Source organism: Passer montanus, unplaced genomic scaffold (genome assembly GCF_014805655.1).
Source record: "Passer montanus isolate IOZ18808 unplaced genomic scaffold, ASM1480565v1 scaffold99, whole genome shotgun sequence".
Lineage (NCBI taxonomy): Eukaryota > Metazoa > Chordata > Aves > Passeriformes > Passeridae > Passer > Passer montanus.
The window spans coordinates 583,952-595,962 of record NW_024375367.1 but is presented as its reverse complement, the minus strand read 5'-3'; the positions used below and the strand labels follow the sequence as shown (position 1 = coordinate 595,962).

Genomic DNA, 12,011 nt, shown 5'->3' with positions numbered 1-12,011 from the left:
GTTCCAACCCCTCTGCCATGGACAGAGGATGACACTCACTAGATCAGGTTGCTCAAAGCCCCATCAAACTTAAACACTTCCTGAGATTGGGCATACACAGCTTCTCTGCGCTAGGTTTTGGTTTTTTGAATATTATGCACACTTGGTCTTCACACTGAAAAGCAGGTTTCCAAGGAGGTTTAGAAACCGTGTAGCACAAGAATATTCTGCCTCCTTTCAGATGCTTTCACTGCCATGTGCAGTTCACATAAGGATCAGTTAAAAATGTTATTGTTAGACTTTCATTAATCTGATTAATAGACTGCTGTGCTTTTAATTGCATGAGTTTTAATGTCTACAATAATAGTCTACAATAAAAGTCTAAAATAAAAAAAAAATCCTTCTGGACAATAAACAAAATGAAAGATAATAGATTAGTCCTAGTCAAGCTGTATTTGCTACTAGAGAAAAAAATTCCATTATAGGAGCTGTGTCTAAGTTTGCATAGTGTCAGAGCTGTCAGCTCCACGGACAGAAGTCACTGGCTTTTAAGAAGTCTCCACTTCCTAGGAGTTTCTAAATTCACAAGAAAAGTAACTGCCTCTAAACTTTCCATGTCCTGGTAGGTTGCCATTAAGTTAAGAGCTCATCGTTGTTTGGGGTGGCAAAGAAGCCATAGTTGGCCAAGAGCTGGACTCAGCCACGTAGTTTTTAAATCTTATGAACAAGTGTAGAGAGACAAATACTCCCAGGCAACGAGACACTGATATAAGTCTGTGAGTGCTCACTCAAGACAGGCACTTTAATAGGCTATATTAGGCTACATCTGTAGGAATACAGGCTGTATTCCTGAGCTCTGGGTACCTCTTCTCTTTCACTCACCAGAGCAAATATTAACTTTTCATGTGTGTCAGTTACACAATGCACATAAATATTTCTCTCTACATGTAAATAAACAAGTGTTCTTCTCTTATGTGTGTGTATAAAACTCTATATGCATATACATACAAAACTGTAAGGATCTGTAAATGTGAATACTTTGGCACAGAATACAATTGGAGCATCCATAATCTTGGAAATCATTCCATCATAATACAAAGTCTGGTTTCACAGTTGACTTAAGTAGGTAAAATGTTAAACCCATGTTACCTTATGTTCAGTGAAATTTATGGGATTTACTGGAAGTATGAATAACAGCTTGAACATACTAAATATATAATTGTACACTAGAGTTCTGCTTATAGTAGAGACTTCCAAGACTGATTTTTTTCATATGATGTGATATAGCCTTCAAATAGAAATAGGTTTTTGGCAATTCTATAAAATCCTGTTCAGAATGACTCCTGAATGTTTTACAAAAGATTAAAAAAGAAGTTTGGTTTAAAAACTGTACGTGTCATTCCCTATTTGAATTTCACTCTTAAAGTCAATTTCCCAGCAACAGAAAGATGCAGGAATTCTAATTATCAGACACAGTGAGATTTTTAGACCTTGTCAACTATGGCAGTGTATTTAAAACAAAGATTCACTGCCTCCCTCCATCAATGTTCCATATATGAGTCTATAAACTGCAACAGAAAAAAGTATTTAGACAGAAAATGGAGAAAATTTTATATTACACAGGACAGATGCTGGCTGCAACCATGGCAATAATTGCGAACAGATTAATGTTTCAGGACTACATATTTTTCTAAAATGCTCAACAATGAAAAGATTTTGGATTAGATTGTCCACAACTTGTAATTGCATTGACTGCATTAGAGTGGAAAAGTAAACACAATGTATTTTTCATAAGCTGCTAAATTATTGAGAAGAAACAAGAAGCTGCCAGAACACTATAATTCACTTGAAACTAAGGGGACAAATTTTCTAAAATTACATCATCTTCACATATGTAGGATTGATGAGAAAGCACAATGTTTTATTTTGTATTTTGTAAAATTTCACATAAAGAGTCATGTAATTTTGAATTACTTTGACCATTATCACCATCTTAAATTCACTTGTGGTCATAATATGTCTCTAAAACCAAACAGCACACATAGTTGTAATGTCCGACAAATAAATGCAAAAATAAATGAAAAAGCACAAAGTTTTTTGGATTTTAGGAGCATTTACAATATGCAAAAGTGGCTGAAAGAGTTTTTGAACATGACATCTTTGGCTGCAAAATGACCTTCTTGAATGATAACTGCTTATATAACAAAAGTATGCCATAAAAGGAGTTTTCTCAGGGAGATATGGTAAAGGAATGGGAGAAATTTTGGACAATGAGTTGAACATCTGAACCAAAGTCATACTTCAAGAGAGAATGCAAACATACAAAGTACAAACAACTTTATATATTTCTAACACCTGAGAAATTGCTAAAGAGATGTTAGTTTGTGCATTATTGATATTGGTCTTTGTTGTAACACATAAAATGTTCACCTGAACATTCAAATTGTACTCTTAAACCTGGATTAAGGAAAATGTGAAAATGTTTCATACTGAGAAGAGGAATGAAGTCAATGCTTAACAAGAAGCACCTTCTGAAGCTGCTTTCAGCAGAACACCAGAAATTCTTTATGCTTGAATACTTTCTTGCATTAGGTTTAATTAGAAGGAAGCATCTTATTTCTTAAAATTAATTCCATCATGGGCTGGCCGTAAAGCTTTGCTATCATGAGTGGTGGATTGGTTTAAGTAATTTTTATTATAGGCTTTGTTCTTCAGCAATGGGTTAAAGTAAAGAGTGTTAAAATAACAGTAAGTAGGCAATTCAGTAAGAAAACACTAATGGAGTAAGATGACTAAAGTGTCACGTTGCCTCAATACACATGTCAACCAAGCCATCATGTTTCCAAAAGAAAATCAAGCCCTTAAAGATGTCTATTATCTAACTGTCACTGGGAGTATCATGGGGAATATGAGCATGAGCTGACCTACTTGAGTGTGCTAATATCTCTCAAGAGTCATGGTCTTTATTGTCCTTTATTCCCTGATTGCTCTGAAATGGCAACACTTTTTGTTTTGAAATGTCAACTTTTTTCTATCCTCCTCAAAGTCCCACTCTTTCCCTTGCTAATTTTCCCAAATTCAGCAAACCTTGGTTTTAACAAAAGCCTGGTTGTAGATTATCACTGGGAAGAATCACTATTCAGCAATGATTCTTTCTGAAAATAAGGACCCTGACATGTGGAGTTTGGGTAGTGCAAGGCACTATGTACTAAATTACTTGCTTCTTGGGTGTTAATAGCAATGTCCTGAAGAACTTCAAAGGCTCTGAACACTAACAAGGAAAATAGTTCCTTGAACATATCTCATCACACAGACCGACGGACCCACACGCAGGTACTGCTGGCGCAAACCTGTCCTCAGGGACAGCTGATTGCTTCTTTCCTACAGACCTTGGTGCCATCAAAGCCAAATGAAATCCTCTTCAGTCTAAGCCAGAGCTCACTTACAACTTTGAGACTTAATGTACTGAGCAAGTGAGTGAGAAATCTGAAGTTAATAAGGGACATGGGTGAATGCACAGGAGCACATCAACTAAGGAGACATGGGTAAAACCCTCACAAAGGGTGCTAAGCAAGGAAATACCCTGCTATGAGAGTATGTTTCATTAACAAAATAAAATGACAAAACAGATAGATGACATACATTCAGATGCTCTGCATTGGAGAATCTTTTTAACTATAAAAACCTCTCCAGCTAAACCCTGTCTGCACTTAGTCCAAAGGAATTCTTCAGATGGAAAAAAAATCCCCACTTGGCTTAAAGCCAGCACAAGCAGTAGAAAAGGAGGGTGGTTTCTAGGAAGTGAGTGCACAGTGGGGATGAATGAGAAATCCTCCTTTGATCCTAACCCATCCTTATAAAATCCAGCTTGTGCAGTCAAACTAGTTCAGTCAGTCAGTGCAGCTCTGAACATGGACTAGTGGCCAAGAACTGAAATGCAATCCAGCTCACTGAGCATCCCCTGCTTCCCTCCTCTGTGGGCAAAATCACACTGAAAAGAAGGGACTTTCAAAGCCCTGTTCAGTCTGCTTGGTTTAAGTATTTTGAAAAAAGAAAATTTTAATCACAAAAAAACCCCAAAACCAGAAAGAGTTATGGATATAAAGTATAAAGACACTGCAGCAAAATAAATGTAATGTGTCTCAAATCACATCAGTCTTTGGTACAACTGGCCTCAGTGCATAAACAAATATGCTCAAAGTTAATATCACTAAGGTAAACAATCATGAATAAAATATTTTTATGAAAGTGGACAGACCAAAGTATTATTTTGCAATTACTCTGTAGGAAGCATGATGGCTTTTATGAGAAAATACAAGAGTAGTTACAGACTAGGAGTTAGTGCAAATACCTGCCTATGTCATCAAGTTGAAATGCCATCTCTGTGCCGTAGGTACCAAGTTCCTTAAAAAAAATTAGTTAGTTCTTTAAAAAAAAAATTAGTGCAACACATTCTTCATATTAGATTTTGAACACTTTATTAATCATTATGTGGCACAATAAAGTACTTCAATTTAAAACATGCAAAAAATAAAGCCGAGACATATATTCACTAAGCCAGGAATCCAAAACACTGACATCCGAGGCTGGTTTGTCATCCCAATTTTCTTTCATTACAAACGGGAAGAAATGCACTCCCTGCAGAGGGCAATTAATTTCCTTCAAGATATGTCATATGAATCACCCTGTGAAGTTACCAAGTTCTTTCTAAAGGCTATACAGACTCAGAGGTCTGATGCTACGGTGTCTAGATGAATTCAAAGACAAACAGTTCATTACAGCCTTTGGAATGACAGTTTTGTAGCTAAGAGGCTTAAGGCAAATTAGAGAACTGTTCCGTAGGCAACTTAGATTTGGTTTTATTCATGGCCAAAATTCCTGCTGTAGGGTATCTGCTAGCTAGCTAAAGCCACCATAGGGAAAGCACATGTGGTGTTGCAGGTAGAAATGCACTAGGGAACACACCAAATTTGAAAAACAAACTCACTGTGCCAGCATAAACAAATCCAAGAGATTGACTGCAGCTCTCATAACTTTAAATCATTACTGCCAGAAAGGAATGGCCAGTAAATATCTCAACCTAAAAAGTAAGAAGTTGTCAATATAAACAAAACACAAGTGGAATATTTCACCTATTTTTCAGGGGAAGATAGGCAGGATACATTCAGCAATCAGTGCTGAAGTGCAGCAGAAGGATTGCTTTTGAAGGGTTTAATAATTATGAGCATATCCACACGAACATCAGTTAAAACTATTTCATCACTGAGAGATAATTTCTGTATTTGGTGGACTAAGGTACACTGTGACACTGGCAGTGCTGAGAACATCTGAAGAAAGAATCTGTGCTTGCTTTTCCTTGCTCCACAGATACAATGTGTTCTCTCTGGAAAAAAGTCACCTTGCTCTTGGAGGAGGCAGGATGTGAGCACCCAGAACTGTGTGTTCTTCCTTTGCAAGAGTCCAGCTGACACTCCCATTTCCCTTGGCACAACTAGAAGCTGTATTTCAGCTACCCAAACCATTGACAAACCCCTAAAAATTTTGACAACAGACAACAGGATATTTAAATTATGTTGCAGACATCTGTTATTGTTATGATGTCAGCATCAGTAACAGGAATGTCAACAGGAACTTAAGATGTCTTAGAAGAAAATTAGTGTCTATTTATTGCCTCCTCTGAAACTGTTTTGTTTGTTTGGGTTTTTTGACACCACTAGGGTAAAGTTTATCTTGCCTTACTTCACCTGTATGAAATCAAACAACAATCAGCAACAATAAATACCCGATTTCTTTCCACTCTATATCAGGTATAAATTGGATGGACCAGTTTGCTTATGGGAGGTTTCTGTCTCTCTACAGGGACTCTACAAAGAATGCAGATGGTTGGTGTTCACAACTACAATCAAGTTTGTGGGACCTAGGTGAAAAAAAACCCACAGGCTTTCACTGCAAAAATCACTTTTTAGAGCTTTTCAAAATGTGCCATTAAAATATTTTTTGATTGAAATTAGTATATAGAAATGTACTAGGGGCAATCTTAAATCAGACACAATATGAACATCTTCTGCTATAATCCTATTGTTCATTCCTTTATTCAATGGAAGTAAATTGGTCTGGCTTACTTTTTAGAATAGAAATGAAAGTAGCAAATCAATACACAGAATACAATATTTATTGGCAAAGATGAATTTAAAGTATATGAATTTTTAGAAGAAAAAAGTATAGAAGAAAATATAATTTTCACTGAATGTAAATTTGGTGTTCAATCTTCTTAGTCCAGTACTTTCTGGCCTGACATCAAACTGCTAATCAGTTAAAAAACATTTGTATGCTAGGGAATAGTACATATTTCATCTTCAAATCTTTGATATTCTTCCCCTGATTTAGGGCACTACCGAAGGATCACTGGTGAAAGTTTATCCATTAATTTAACAAACACAGGACAGCACGGATTCTACTAGAACTGATAACTTAGTACCCTGATGTGAGTGGGTACTTTAAGTAAATGACAGTTAGAAGAAGAAATTTAAATTCCCAGTGCATCTCACAAAGAGTTGACTGCAGGAAGGTCCTTACTGGCAGAATGCCTCCATCTCTCTAGGAGATGTGAGATGTAACGAGGAGTGAGGCTCTCAGGCCAGGCCAACTTCTCACCATACATTTTGGGCTGGATACAGAGCTGCATTAATGCCCCATTCATGCTTCATGACCTGGGTTAATAATCACCCTCACTACTTAACCATCGCTAAGAGAGTTTCTGGGTTCTTTGGCAGCAGCTGCCTCTCTCTGACAGACACGACAACCAGACACCTGAGCTGAAAAGTGACAAAAATTTTAGTTATTAAGTAGTTATAATTTAAGTAGTTATTATAGAGAGTTTGCATAAGACTCTATGTTTTGAAAAAATCTGTGAAAGGAAACTGGATTGCAGAGGTGGCAGCTGGCAAACTTCCAGAAGATATGAGTTCATGCTATTTACAGATTTTTTAAAAGTTAGCACAGCAGCTTGGAGCACGTGCAAGTGTGTGAATGGTTTTGGTTTTTTGTTTTTTTGGGTTTTTTTACATGTACATTTTAGGCTGATTATAGCAGCCATTTATCCTGTATCTACTGATCTCTGTGTTTATTCAACCTTTATGAAGTACTACCACAGCCTGCTCTGCACAGCTGGGATTCAGGAAATCTGTCTTAAGAAGGAAGGTTCCTTGTCTTGGCGTTTGCTGCATGGTTAACAAAGAGAGACAGTCACCCATGGAGGATGCTTGTTCTGTTATAAAAAAGATGACAAAATACAGAGGATGGTTTACTCTCTGCTTCAGCCCTTCTCTTTCCAGGAAAGGAAGAGAGACACTCCAGGTTCACCCTGACAGCTGGCAAACAGGTATTCCATGTCAGTTCAGGATTTTCAAATGTAGCCACAACAAGTTAGCCTGTGTGCTACAAGATCTATACGAGGCTGGAGTCCTCCTAGATGCCAACTCTCAATCAACTGCTCCATGCTTTGTCTGACTAGCTGGCACCTTCTATATCAGTGTTAAGGACATGAGGAGCCCAGGACTTCTTCTGCCAGTAGGGTCTTGGGTATGAACGCCGGTTAAGCTTAAGCTTAAGCTTTCTGATTCTCTGAGCCAAGGAAGGATGTACTTGTGGTCCTTAACACTGGTATCAGAACTACTCTAAAAAAAAAACAAACAAAACCAAATGGAAAGATCTTGTTTATCATGGAAAACCAGCGTATGCTGAGCTAGGACTGGAAGAGCTTAAGGGCACCACCACATGGCTTGACTGCCCAGGGGCTGCCCCTGAACCAGTGGTGGAATGGAGGCCTTTATCTCCTGAGGAAAGGCTGCTTGATCTCGTTTCCAATGACACGTGGGGAAAGCATCTCCAGAAGAATCCCATAACCTCTTTCCCTGAAAAGCCCAGTGAAAAGTCTTTCTCCATTTACTGTTCCCCTTTCTACCAGATAATCTAATTCCAGATAATATAATTCCAACATTCAAATGGTTCATCTGACACGCACAAGTATGTCAGAAGCTTTTGAGATTAATATATCGAGCACAGACTCAGTGGTAAGAAATTGCAGAAACTTTCACAATCTTCAGAGATTAGATTTGACTGGTTCATAATCCTAGACAAATACACGATTCACTCAAATTTAAGGAATTTCTCCTGTTCCACTTCAGCCCACATTTGCTAAAAAATACCTTAGCTGTAAAAAAAAAGTAATTTTTATCCAAGGTTTTTTTCAGTTTTTGTCTCACACCAGTCAATATCTAAACTAGAAATGTGGTTGTAAAAGAGTGGAAGAAGTAATTTCAGAATTTAAACCAAAACAGACCTTTGAATGGAGAAGAAAAACCTCAAATGAAACCAAAACAGCCCACAACTCCAAGAAGAACATGATACAATAGCAAGATCATTTATTGGCTACTTTAGTCATTGTGGCACACTAAAAACCTTTTAATTCCTTTGAGAACTTCACTGTACAAAGAAATTGTCTTATTTTTAGTTGCTCCTCTTTTGAAAGTTTCAAATTCTATTTGATTGAAAGGTAATGCCCCTTTGAAGGGCTTCTGCCTGCAGATCTGTTACAGAAAGATTTAATTTGCTCAGCCTTCCTCTGTATTCATTTAACAAAACTATATTAATTAATATGTATTTAGTCAGGAGATTATTTTTTTTCCAGCAACAAATCACAGTGGACATGAGGATCCTGGCACCATTGTTGCTGGTGGTGCATACACATTATGCTATACTACTTAAAATAGTGTCAGTGTAATAAAGCAAGGGCAAGTTTGGCTTATCCTTCTCAATGATTCAGGACTTTTAAAACAGATGGTTTCTGGAATTTTGTTTCATCACAAAACATGGTGATGGAAAACTGATTTACACATAAAGTTTTACCTTCAACCTTTCTTCAGTGATTAAGAACATAATATTTGAGAAAGTAACAAGAACATAACCCAACACAACTTAAAACTGAATAGAAAAAGTATTGATAAATCTGACAATCATAAAGTCATTAAATGTCTGAATAGAACAATGTTCATCTATTTTTATCTGCTTTTTCTTAAAACAGGTTATAACAGAGTCTTTTCTTCCTGCTTCTATTCTGCCTTTCTGTAAGATAAGTTAAGGGGACTTAGTCATCGTTTTCAAAATTAATTCAGTCCCTTTTAAAACTGACTACCAGCACCACCAGAGGCAAGCAGGGATGCCACACAGGATTTTCCTTGATGGTTTTGCCATCTCACTCCAGTGAATCAAATCCCAGAAAAAGCTGACAGATTAAATAGTGTACTGGTATGGAGACAGGTCTCAGGTCTTTGGAGGAGAAGTCATGCACATTTTTCCTTGTCAATTAAGTCAGGCAATAAACACACACACACACACACACACACACAGAGACAAAGGTGAAAGCTAATCCCTTAACTGCTTTCTCTACGTGTCCTTCAATATATACTTGGTGGTCTCTCCACGCTGAAGAAATGCAAGCCCACTGTCACCAAGAGCAGAACCACATTGGTCAGGACCCAACATTTTCAGTAGATAAGCAAAGATATCTCAAAAAGATAATCAAAATTATACCAGATTTGTAGTGACCTCAATTTCACTTAAATTTCAGCTAGCAGTATTTGCCTCTAAATAGCATGAGATAAGAAGAAATGGAATTTTTTTCTGGAGCTATTTTAAGGGCAATGACTGCTATACATAGAGTCAGAGTAAGTGGTTGAAGTTAAATTTAAAAGACAGACATATTTTTGTTTTCCTGTTTCCAAATAGAGTCTCATCTGTTCCTAAGTTGGAATAACAGAAGCAAAAAGAGAAAAACAAAACCCACAGTAAAGAATGCCATCCTCCTGCAAACAAGACCAAGGCCTTTCAGTCGGGAAGGCAACACCAAAGGAAAACCATGTTTGGCTTCAGCTATTTTGATATTGAAGGATAAAGCTTATTTCTGAGTCTTGTCTAAAAAATGGGCATAAATTCAGGTCTTACAGAATTTCTGCTATTCTAAAACAGGTCTAAAGCACTCTCACTGGTGCCTGGCTTCCCTAATGTACACAAAACTATTGCTTAAGTGAATGAGGTTAATTTATGGAAAATTCAGTATGTTTGCACAGAAAACCTTGCTAAGCTGTCCAGGTGTGGGCTTTGAAGCAAGTAACATAAACACTGAAATGCTCCATGTCACTGCAATACAATCCAATTTGAAATTTCAAGCAAACTGGACTTAAAGGTACTGTAATGTTGATATTTAGCATGCAGAACTTAAACTATTTCTCACTCGTGTCTTTTCTGCATTCTAAAGAAAATCTCTACATGCACTGTTTCTTAGAACTACTCAGTTCTCAGATGAAACCAATATGCATCTCTGTTACCTATTTTTTTTCTTTTTTTTGCTTGTGAAGTAGTCATTCTCTGTAATAAATACACATAATAGAAGTTGTTTTTATTTACTTCCACCTGAAAGGTGTTGTAATGTTGGAAGAGCCATCTCACAAGTCATGCGTAGAGAAATCTAAAATTCGGTTGCCATGCTAACAAGAAGTCACTCAACTAAGTCCAGTAAAACAAAAGTGCATAAATGATGCCTTCTGGTAAAAACTGAGAAATATTCGATTAACAAGTCTGTAGGTTTTGACAACTGTAGCCACAACTACAGCTGCGTGACTCGGTAGAGTGCTGAATTTCTCTCGGCATTTAAACCTCCAGAGCATCAGCTGCTTCTTCCCAACAGGACCACAGCTTCTGCCCCATCACCTCAGGCGTCAGGGCCGTGCCGTGTAAACCCCACACGGGGATGAACCCACCAGTCCCTTCCTCTGCTCCAGGAGCCGTCCCACGGCCCACTTCACCTGCTCTGCTCCTGCCGCCTGCACCTCCCCAGGTCTCTCCTGGGGGCTGGCAGTACTCCCGCTTCCCCTGGGGTGTTCCTGCGGACTGCGCCGGCGGCGAGCGAGTCCCCTCGGGGAGAGAGCCTGCGGGGACACCGCAGCTGTCGCCGCCACGACCGCGGGGACCGGGGCCGGTCGGCGGCGCGGCTCCCGCACCCACCCGTGTGCGCGATGCGAGCTCCCGTCCGGCGCTGCCGGGGCCGCGGCGCTCTCAGCTGCGGGGGCGAGGGTGGAGCGGGTGCGGAGCGCGGGTGGCGGATGCGGAGCCTCCTCCTGCCCCGCTCCCTCCGGCCCCCCGGGCGCTCCGCTGTGCCGCAGGTGTCACCCAGCCACCGAAGGATGCCGCTCCCCACGGCAGCGGCTGCCAGGGAAAAATACGTTTATTACATACGAGAGGAAGGAAGAGATCCTAATACTCCTCTGGACTATCACCAAGGGCCAAGGGCGCGCACGGTGTCGCTTTAGGCTGCTTGCGTCGGCGCAAAAAGTTACCTTAGACAGTCATAGGCACTTCTCTTTGCAGAGGGTCAAAAAGGTAATCACAGGCTCAAAAAGAGGACAGGTCAAAGTTGATGAGAACTTACTTGGTTTAGGTGCTTGCATTGACAGCCGGCATCTTCCGACAGCAGTTCTAACAGGTCACATTTTCCCATGGAAGTTGTACCCTTCTCAATCCCGCTTGCAAATTAAATCCCTTCAGAACGCGTTTGTTTCACTGGCTGCCGTCCATCTCAGGCACTATCCACATTTTTTACTTTATTTTCTCCATATCTGCCACACATGCAGGCACTCTCGGACGCACGCCACGAGTCAGCGGGTGCCCATCACCTCCGGCCGGGGGGACCGCGCCTGCCGCCGGGTTCCGCTGCAACAGATGAGAGGCAGGTTCTTCCCCGGTTGCTTAGCGCGGCGTCTCCTTGTTCCCTCGGGAAGCCTCATGCCGGCTGCAAAAAGTAACAGCTCCTCCCGACGCGGCGGTGCCCTCGGGAGCGCGGGGAGGGAGGAAAGACACCCCAAAACCGGCAGAAGGAGCGCGGACGGGCACACGCCGGGTTTCTCCGTCCTGGCCGCTGCTCTCCCTCCCGAGCCGGCCGCAGGCTGTGCCTCGGCGGGCGCCGTCCCCCCGCCCGC

At 40.1% G+C, this 12,011-nt stretch overlaps 1 protein-coding gene across 2 annotated transcripts in view; it reads right to left on the bottom strand.

Annotated features, from left to right (window-relative positions):
- Positions 1-12,011, bottom strand: part of TRPC4 (transient receptor potential cation channel subfamily C member 4) — a 132,628-nt gene that overhangs the window by 120,335 nt on the left and 282 nt on the right. The window contains exon 2 of one of the 2 annotated variants that reach the window (XM_039696648.1): positions 11,465-11,745. The gene's annotated coding sequence lies outside the window, so the exon portion shown is untranslated. Of the gene's footprint in view, positions 1-11,464; positions 12,005-12,011 lie in introns of those variants that run through there. The other variant, XM_039696647.1, reaches the window with a different exon arrangement.